Source organism: Acartia tonsa, chromosome 10 (genome assembly GCF_053477335.1).
Source record: "Acartia tonsa isolate MP-2025a chromosome 10, ASM5347733v1, whole genome shotgun sequence".
Classification (NCBI taxonomy): Eukaryota; Metazoa; Arthropoda; class Copepoda; order Calanoida; family Acartiidae; genus Acartia; species Acartia tonsa.
The window spans coordinates 7,811,150-7,819,895 of NC_137269.1; the positions used below are offsets into that span (position 1 = coordinate 7,811,150).

Genomic DNA, 8,746 nt, shown 5'->3' on the forward strand with positions numbered 1-8,746 from the left:
GGTTAGGGTCCAATTAGAGCATTAGGCCCATAGTAGAAGCTAGTAAAAGTGGCGGCACAGATTATGACATAAAAAAAATTAACTAATGGGAGGCTAGTATACACTGTAATTGACCAATGGTAAAATCTATAGTGGCCTCTCATTGGTTGATTTTTTTGACGTCATAATCTGTACCGCCACTTTTACTAGCTTTCCCATATATAAAAATCGGCCTTCACATTTGTTTGCCGCCGCTTTGAAATTTAAATTACCTCCGCCCCCAGCTGCGAAGCACAACAGCCCAGACCTCTGCCAGATTCTTATTGATTTTGGTTGTGAGATAAACCCCCTCTGCAGATTTTCCAGCAGGAATGGTCACAATCCTATTATATAAAGTAGTAAGGTTTTTTGTCTCAAGCTTATTATCTCATTAACTACCAAACCAATTAGGTTCTCTATTTTAGTTAAGGTCTTACGATGGTTTTAGGTTATTATATTTTAAGATTCAAGTCTTGGGATGGATTTTAGCTACTTTTTCTCTGCCGCTTCAAGTTCAGAAACCCTATATGCTAGGGCAGTAGCCTCTAGTAATGGATATAGAATATACGTGGATATTATGACAGGGTAAAAATTGGCATAAATTTAGGTTTCTAACATGAACATCATTTATTGATCAGTTATGTTATCCAGTAGGAGGGGAAGGGATAAGGTAAAGAGGGTGTATTGAGGTGATCGCTACAAGTTTCACTATATTATTGTAAATGATAATCTGGTGTAAGATCCATGTATTAATAAATCAATTGTCACAATTTAATTGTCAAAAAGCGTAGATAAAAAAGCTCAAATTAAGCAATTTATGCAACAGCTAAACGAGTTTTTTTTTTATATTTCCTGACTAGGAAGAGATATCACTACTGGAAAAAATCAACCATCAAACTTCTTTCTAAAATTTCTTTTTAAAAGTGGAGGTGCGACAACACCGCTTCCCTCTTTCCCTCTTGAAAGCTTTTCGGGTTGCTAGAATTAAAGAAATATTTTTATCAAAATGAGGCAAAATATAGACTATTTTTTATCAAATTGGATTTTTCTAGTTTTAAGTACTATAATAATTAATTTTAACTTTATTGTAATAAAATTTAACATAATTGATATTTCTTTTTAAGTGTTATAAGAATTAGAAATAATTAGGTTCAATTTTATTGTGTATATAGTGTTCTTGACGTTAGCACTAGCTAAAATCATATGTTATAACTCACTTTGTCCGTGTGCTGTCTGTACGTCCAGAAATGGGATACCATGTTACTACGCACCTCAGGGCCTCTAGAGGCGTTTAAGGGGAGGGGGAAGGTGGTTGAATTTTATAACAAAATTTTTAATTTTAGTTTTGAAGAAAATTTTTTTTTTTTAAGGGGGGCAATTTTTTCTAGGGGCGATTTCTCTTAGTAGGTTTAGCGGTTAGCAAGATCCTTTGGTACAGGCAGGCAGATAAATATACAAACATCCTGTTACTTTTATAAAGACTAGCGGCTACGCCCCTAGAGGCCTCTAGTGGCACTTTAAATGTTTGGTTTTTGGGTTCAAGGGTCTACGATACCTATTTATGTAGCTTTCAAGTCTCTACGATACCTAACAATGTTGTATTGGAATCTGTCAGTGTTAAAACAAATCGATTTTTTTGGGATTTCTCTTGGGAGTGTGGTGGTACTGGTACCCTCCCCTAAAATAGTTATAAACCTTCCAGGGACTTATGAGAAGCTACCCTGCTAAGGAGAACCCGATCGGTTCAGCGGTTAGCGAGATCCTTCGGTACAAACATACAAACAAACAGACATCGTCATACTTTGTTTTATACATATAGATAATTTACTGTTTTGTGACTTATCCCGAGCAGTCGACTGTATACACCAATGGATATTGCTTTGTTACGAGGAAACACGGCTTCTGCAAAATTTCTACATTCAAGGTATAAATTTTACTTTTTAATAAGCACAGTTGTTTTTCAATTTTAATTTTTCGTGTCTAACAGGGAGGGGGCGGATATGACATTTTTTGAAAATAAAACTAAAACTAAAAGGAACTCAACTAGAAAAAGATTTACAGCTCTTAGATTTGACATGGCAGTTGATTTAAAGAGGTATAATATGGAACTGTGAAGAAACGGCGGCTGAACCGCCGCTCCCGCCAAAAACCGCCGTTTCCGCCGAATGTATTTCCTTTTCTCGCCAAATTAGACAATTTTTCCCATGTTTAAGTACAACCCTAAATAAAAATCATGAAAATTTTTTAAATAATCATTCTAGGGGAGGTGTGTCATCCAAGAAGATGTTAAACAAAGCTATCCTAGAGCTGGCTCTCAAAACATCATTAAATGGAAAGGTAATTTTTTCATATAAAATGAATTTAGAACTCTTTTTTTTGACAAAAAGTCATTAATTAGGAAAGTTATGTTCCTTATTTTTAAATTTTTAACTTAAAGTTTCTGTGTCTGTCTGTCAATATGTATACTCTCAAGAGAAATAACTTTTTTTAAAAACCACAAAAAAAAAATTTTTTTTATTTTTTTTTTATATAACTAAAATTAAAAGTGGAGGGTCGACTTTCCCTCAACCCCCACCTCCCTCAAGTGCCCCAGGAGGTCTCTTTAATGTAAGTTTTTTTTTGTCTGCCAATTTAATCTCGTTAACAACGATTGAGGCATAACCACGCTAGTATGTAATAAAATACTAAGTTTATATGGATCAAATGAAGGTTCTAGGCTTTTTATTGCCTAGAAAAAGCCCCCATAAAGATATAAAGATTCTTTCATGTTCAAAGTCTTTATAGGTTTTGTGAAGAAATTATAAATTTACTTTATTTTTAGAAAAAAGCTGCCTGTAAATTAATTGTTTGCAATCAACTTTTTGCTACAATTAATTCTACTCGTCCTTGTTTACTTTAGGTTGAGGAGGAGCCATTGCAAAATGAGCCAACGAATGGAGATGATTTAAAAACTGGTGAAAATTATCCATGTAAAACTTTTCCATCACCAAATAACTCTATAGGAATGTGTTTATATATTTACTAGCGCCTGCAACCATAGCTTCTAGGATTCTGTATTAGGTAAGGGCAGAAAAATAGCCTAATACTTATATCTGAAATAAAATAGCAGGGACTGATAGTAACCATTCCTTAAAAGGAGAACTAAATTAGTTTAGTATTTATTAAAATCCAAGCTGCAGAATGAAAAAAAAACTTTTTTCCCATTACCTCGTGAGAGCGGGATTCTCCTTCAATTTTAAGTGATCATCTAGAGAATCCAGAGCATCATCCATGTGTAATGGGATGCGATACTCTAACACCCAAGGATATTAGGTTAAGTAACATCAATCAGACCACCAACCCTTTGATTGCACGACCTTTGTCTGAGAAGTCCTAACTGTGCATGGTAGTGAGTTGCGCCTGTTTATGGGCCAAGGCATTCCCCCTACTTATCGTTATCTTATTCATCGTATCAAAAACTTTGGTTACTTTTATTGTTTTTTGATTGTTTGTTTTAATCTGCTACTATTTTTAATAGGATTTGTTTGTGTACTTGGTGTTTTTGCAATATACAATAGTCTAAGAATGCCTTTTAAAACAACTAAAAAAAAGTTATTTCAGCATGAAATAAATTTCTTTGAAAAACATCTTTATTTACTAAGTATATTTGCGATAACTTTTATTTAATGAAATCTTTCAATTTTTAACATGTACAAAACGGCCTGCTTAATTGCTTCAAGATCCATGTCAGATCTATATAGGAAATAAATGTCTATAAACGAGCTCAAGTTTTCCAAGGAATATTTGTTTAAAACTCATAGTGCTCCAATAATCCATAATAAACTCTCATTGCCCAGAACGATAAGACCCATTATTTTACTTTATTAAAAATAAATTCCTTTTTTTAATTTTATGTTGCTATTTACCTTATATCAATGTATTTAATTTCTAATCATAAAAAAGAAAATTTAAATTTATAATATAATAAATTTAAGAAAACTCTGTTTTAAAAGAATTCGATTGTGGCGACACTTTGTGTGTTCAAATATTAAACTAAAATTGTAATCATCATCATTAACCCTTTGGTGATGGTAATGTAAAGAAAAAATATAATTTAAAAAATCTTTTTAAAATCATTTAGATTATTAGATATTTACTTTCTTTTAGATAGTAATGCCGGGTGAGGAAAATAGATTTATTGAGAAATAGATATGCATATAGAAAACTAGCCAATAGGGAGATAATTATATCGAGCCAACTCTAGTTAAAAAAATGGGATAATTTGCGCACTTTTATTTACTCCAAATATTATACTCCATCCTCCTTAATAAAACAACAAGGATGACAACATCCATAAGTAGCGAAGCCTAACAAATTATGGAATGATTTTAAAAATATATGTCAAAACCAAAAGAAATCGCGAAGCCAGTAAAAATAAAGGTTTTTTTTGCATTTTAAAGCAGAACTGACAGACAGACTGACAAAACAATGTGTTGAATATATGTTCTTATGCCATAGCAATCTTTGCTGAAAATTCATCGTTCTTTGATATAAGCATTAAATAACATTTTCTCTATACAAACTAATTTACTGACAGACTAAGTTAATTATAGAGCAGCTTCGTACCAAAAATTACACATTTTTTAATGATTTAATAAATCCTTACATGCCTGAAATTTTTTTTGGGGTATTGTTTATTTTTATTCCCTTAATCCATATTCGATTGAAATGTAAATTGTAATAATGTTTATAACTATTAATAAATTTTAAATTAAAAGTTATCTTCCTTAAAGTTAATAACCTTTATATTATATAATGTATTTTTTTTGTCTGAAGCTCAAGATTTCAATAATTAAAAAGCTTTTGGAGAAACTTCACAAAGTTACCGGTATGGTTTTAGGCTATATTCCCCCCCTATCTTACCTCATTCAATGTAGAGCCCCTGTATGCTAGGGGCGCAGCCGCAAGAAATATGTATATTATAAATTTAAACGCTTTGAAAACTATTCTGACTTTTAACAAGTTTTACTAGCGGTTGCACACCTAACATTTAGGGGCATGGACGTCATAGAAAAGAGTGGGGGGGGGGGTGTAACGGAATGTTTACACATCCCCCAAACGAATTATGATTTTTACTATTTTTGGAAATATATTGAAATTTTGTCGTTTAAATTTGACCGCCCAAACAGAGTGCTTCTTATTATAAAATCTGTGAAAATCTGGTTCAATTGACCGCCAAAACTGCGCTGATTAATTTGACCGCTGGTTGCTAGTGCGCATCCCTCATTTATACATTAGGTCTAGAAGTATATAAACTAATGATGTCAGAGTTTATGAATCATATTTAAATATGTGAATTTAGTATGTATTTTTGGTTCATTAAATAGTGATATAATTTATCTATAGCAATATTTATATCACATTTTAATGGCCTTTTTAAATTTATTGATATTTTTCGACATTTGAATTCTTTGTTTTATGCTTACTGTTATTGATATTATTGTTATTTCTAGAGAAAATTTATTATCTTAATTCATAGAACATTATTTGGTGATTTGTTTTCCTTATTTAATCACTGGTTAATGTTCTTTGAATTATGATCATGTCTTTGCTACTTACATTCTCAGAAACAATCCATTTCTAATTATTTATAAAGTGGTGTCTCTATAGTCATGGTTATATAATATACATGACTAGAGTAGACGCTGTTTTATTATCAACTATCTACACTATATATTCTATATAATTATAGATAAGGTAGTGTTTTATATGGTTTTATAATATACATGACTAGAGTAGACACTGCTTTATTATCAACCATCTACACCATATATTCTATAAACCCTGATTATATTGAAGAATTCCTTTATCCCTGAATAATACTTTACCTGTACCTTTATCTGATTAAAATTGACCTATTCCTTTATTCCTGAATAATACTTTACCTATTTCTAGACCTATGATTATATTATAATAATCCTTTATTCCTGATTATACTTTACCTATTCCTTTATCCTTGATTATATTAACCTATACCTTTAATCATGATTAATATTGACCTATTCTTTTATCCCTGATTAATATTGACCATATATTCCTTTATCCCTGATTACAATAATCTATTCCTTTATCTCTGATTAATACTTAACCTATTCCTTTATCCCTGATCAATATTGGCCTATTCCTTTATGCTTGATTAATATTGACCTATTCCTTTATTCCTGAATAATACTTTATCTATTCCATTATCCCTGATTAATATTGACCTATTCCTTTATGCCTGAATGATACTTTACCTATTCCTTTATCCCTGATTAATATTGACCCATTCCTTTATTCCTGAATAATACTTCACCTGTTCCTTTATCCCTGATTAATATTGACCTATTCCTTTATCCCTGATTAATATTGACCTATTCCTTTATTCCTGAATGATACTTTACCTATCCCTTTATCCCTGATTAATATTGACTTATTTATCCCTGATTATATTGACCTATTCCTTTATGCCTGATTAATATTGACCTATTCCTTTATTCCTGAATAATACTTTACCTATTCCATTATCCATGATTAATATTGACATATTCCTTTATCCCTGATTAATATTTGCCTATTCCTTTATTCCTGAATAATACTTTACCTATTCCATTATCCCTGATTAATATTGACCTATTCCTTTATTCCTGAATAATACTTTACCTATTCCTTTATCCCTGATTAATATTGACCTATATCTTTATTCCTGAATAATACTTTACCTATTCCTTTATCCCTGATTATATTGACCTATTCCTTTATGCCTATTTAATATTGACCTATTCCTTTATTCCTGAATAATACTTTACCTATTCCAATATCCCTGATTAATATTGGCCTATTCCTTTATGCCTGATTAATATTGACCTATTCCTTTATTCCTGAATAATACTTTACCTATTCCATTATCCCTGATTAATATTGACCTATTCCTTTATTCCTGAATGATACTTTACCTATTCCTTTATCCCTGATTAATATTGACCCATTCCTTTATTCCTGAATAATACTTCACCTGTTCCTTTATCCCTGATTAATATTGACCTATTCCTTTATCCCTGATTAATATTGACCTATTCCTTTATTCCTGAATAATGCTTTACCTATTCCTTTATCCCTGATTATTATTGACCTATTTCTTTATTCCTGAATATTACTTTACTTATTCCTTTATCCCTGATTAATATTGACCTATTCCTTTATTCCTGAATGATACTTTACCTATCCCTTTATCCCTGATTAATATTGACTTATTCCTTTATCCCTGATTATATTGACCTATTCCTTTATCCCTGATTAATATTTACCTATTCCTTTATTCCTGAATGATACTTTACCTATCCCTTTATCCCTGATTAATATTGACTTATTCCTTAGTCCCTGATTATATTGACCTATTCCTTTATGCCTGATTAATATTGACCTATTCCTTTATTCCTGAATAATACTTTACCTATTCCTTTATTCCTGATTAATATTGACCTATTCCTTTATCCCTGATTAATATTGACCTATTCCTTTAGTCCTGAATAATGCTTTACCTATTCCTTTATCCCTGATTAATATTGACCTATTCCTTTATTCCTGCATGATACTTTACCTATCCCTTTATCCCTGATTAATATTGACCTTCCATTATCCCTGATTATATTGACCTATTCCTTTATGCCTGATTAATATTGACCTATTCCTTTATTCCTGAATAATACTTTACCTATTCCATTATCCCTGATTAATATTGACATATTCCTTTATCCCTGATTAATATTTGCCTATTCCTTTATTCCTGAATAATACTTTACCTATTTAATTATCCCTGATTAATATTGACCTATTATATGCCTGAATAATACTTTATCTATTCCTTTATCCCTGATTAATATTGACCTATTCCTTTATTCCTGAATTATACTTTACCTATTCCTTTATCCCTGATTATTATTTACCTATTCCTTTATCCCTGATAAATATTGATCTATTCCTTTATCCCTGATTAATATTGACCTATTCCTTTAGTCCTGAATAATGCTTTACCTATTCCTTTATCCCTGATTAATATTGACCTATTCCTTTATTCCTGAATAATACTTTCCCTATTCCTTTATTGCTGATTATTATTTGCCTATTCCTTTATCCCTGATAAATATTGATCTATTCCTTTATCCCTGATTAATATTGACCTATTCCTTTAGTCCTGAATAATGCTTTACCTATTCCTTTATCCCTGATTATTATTGACATATTCCTTTATTCCTGAATAATACTTTACCTATTCCTTTATCCCTGATTAATATTGACCTATTCCTTTATACCTGAATAATACTTTACCTATCCCTTTATTCCTGATTAATATTGACTTATTCCTTTATCCCTGATTATTTTGACTTATTCCTTTTTGCCTGATTAATATTGCTATATTCCTTTATCCCTGATAAATATTTGCCTTTTCCTTTATGCCTGAATAATACTCTACCTATTCCTTTTTCCCTGATAGATATTGACCTATTCCATTATTCCTGAATAATACTTTACCTATTCCTTTATCCCTGATTGATATTAAATTATTCCTTTATCCCTGATTAATATTGACCTATTCCTTTATGCCTGAATAATAGTTTACTTATTCCTTTATCCCTGATTAATATTGACCTATTCCTTTATCCATGATTAATATTGACCTATTCCATTATCCCTGAATAATATTGACATA

General features: G+C 30.9%; 1 long non-coding RNA gene across 1 annotated transcript; it reads left to right on the top strand.

Annotated features, from left to right (window-relative positions):
* Positions 1–1,871: 1,871 nt before the first annotated feature.
* On the top strand, positions 1,872–3,043 carry LOC145330418 (uncharacterized). The gene is made up of 3 exons (XR_013883384.1): positions 1,872–1,942; positions 2,280–2,355; positions 2,918–3,043. It is a non-coding gene; the product is annotated as an uncharacterized LOC145330418 (long non-coding RNA).
* The last annotated feature ends 5,703 nt before the right edge of the window (positions 3,044–8,746 follow it).